Source organism: Suricata suricatta, chromosome 17, assembly GCF_006229205.1.
Source record: "Suricata suricatta isolate VVHF042 chromosome 17, meerkat_22Aug2017_6uvM2_HiC, whole genome shotgun sequence".
NCBI lineage: Eukaryota > Metazoa > Chordata > Mammalia > Carnivora > Herpestidae > Suricata > Suricata suricatta.
In genome coordinates this window covers 40183006-40185108 of record NC_043716.1, presented here as the reverse complement: position 1 = coordinate 40185108, position 2103 = coordinate 40183006, and positions in this window count along the sequence as shown.

Sequence of the window (2103 nt, the reverse complement as noted above, 5' to 3'; positions counted from 1 at the left end):
TTATGCAGAAACACACACTACTCCCCCCCCCCATCCCCAGGCCCTGTTTCTAAACACACAGCTAAAATGCCACCCCAGGGAAAGGAAAGCAAACCTTTGTCTCTGCGCTACTTGGAGTGGGTGGGGCATGTGATTCGACTGTCCCCCACCTCCATTACTAGGTCCAGCTACTCGGGAGGCTGGGAGGAAGGGGAGGCCGGCTCGGAGCTAACTGGTCCTCCATCCTTGCCCCCAAGCAACTTAACACCTGGCCTCCTTCTCTCGGGCCCCTGGCACGCATATGCAGGACAGAGTGGGGATCCTGGGGACCCACCCCTCTAACTCAGAAAGACCTCCACCTGTCTCACCAGGACAGAGTCCACATTGAAGTCCAAGGGGAGACAGAGCAAAGAGAGGATTCAAAAGCGGCAGGGGGCAAACCGAGATGTCCCAAGCTTTGTGTTGAAGAAGGAGAGAAGACTAGAATGAAAAAGCAGGCAGCCCCCAACATGGCTCACCCACCATCCCCAAGCCCAGCCTAGCCCAGCCCAGCCTCTTACCAGCCAGCACAGGCTCTGGGGCCCTAGCACCTGAACTCGGACTGAGGACCCTGTCTGTCTACATTCTCTGAACCTGAAGAGGCCCAGGACAAGACCCAGTCTCCAGCGCCAGTCCTGCAGGACAGTCTGGCCAGGAGTCCCTCTGGCCAAGCCTTGATCTCCCATCCCTGGCTTCCTTTTGTTCCTCAGATCTGGCACTATCCTCCCCTCTCAGGTGAACCCAATCATCAGCCATCGTCACCCCAAACTGCCAAAACTAATTTCAGGTCCCAGGAGCCCAGAAACCACGGTCAGGGTGATGGATCTCTTGAGCAGCCCCCCAAAAGTCACTGCAGCTACTACCCTTCCTCTTTGGGGACACACCAACGGTTGCGGTATCAGATGGTCACCTCTTTCCCCAAATGAGGCACCCCCACCTTCCCCTCTCCTCCCCCCCCAACAGACTCCCAAATGAATTACTTATCACCCAGCCGGTTCTCATCTTCCCCAGGGCCCCAGAGAAGGGTGGGGTAGGGAGGCAGCCTCCCTCAAGTTAAAAAGCAAGAGCAGACCCTGCCTCTATGAGACACAGACCCAGGATTAAAAGGGGGGAGGGGAGGAATCTACCCCAGACAGGAAGGAGGGTAGCTTTCATCTCTCTCGGGCTCTAGGGTGTCAGACGGAGGAGAGGGTGGGAACAAACGCAATAACGCCTCCCGGGGGAGGGGATGAGAATAATGGGAGAGAAGTAAGGTGGGCCCACAGGCCCCCTCCTCACGCATGGAAGTCAAGGACACAAAACCAAGGCAGCGTTCTTAGGCATGTGAAAGCGCTGTGGGGTGGGCAGCACCCCTCACCTCAGAGTACCAAGAAAGGAGAGTCCAGCGAAGAGGGGTCTGCATAGAATCCGGGTGCAGGGCTCAAAGCGCTCTGCAACGCGACATGTGCCGCCTGGGAAGGGGCAAATCAGAAAGCCCCGGTTGGTCTCCGGGCCATTTGGGGGTGCGGGTCGTGGCAAGGCGGGCCCCTCCCTCACCTGCAGGGAACGCGCCCCTGCACGAGAGCGGCGGGGAGGGGCGCGTGCAATAACCCCGAGGCCCGGCTCCCGAGCTGGCGATGCTCCCGAGGGCGGGGGGGGATAGGGGTCGCCGCCTGGCACCAGGAGCCGGGAGGAAGGAAGGGGGACGCGGGGCTCGGCGCGCGCACGGGGAGCCCGCGGGCAGCGACGGCAGGAGGAGGGGCGCCGCCTCGCGTCTCGGGCCCCCGGGGGAGACGGGATCCAGGCTGGTTCGGCGGGCTCACCCCCTGCGGCTCGAGCTCCGGCTTCGCGGGCGGCGGCGGCAGCAGCGGCGGCGGCAGCAGCGGCAGCGCCTCCTCGACGGCTCCTCCATCTTTGCGGCGGCTCCTCCGGCTCCGCTCGCCGCCGCCACCAACAACAACATTCGGAGACGTCACTCCCATCACGTGACCCGACCCAGAGCTAAAAATAGATCCAGACCCCCCCCCCCCCCCCCCCCCCCCCCCCCCCCCCCCCCCCCCCCCCCCCCCCCCCCCCCCGCCCCCCCCCCCCCCCCGGGCCCCCCCC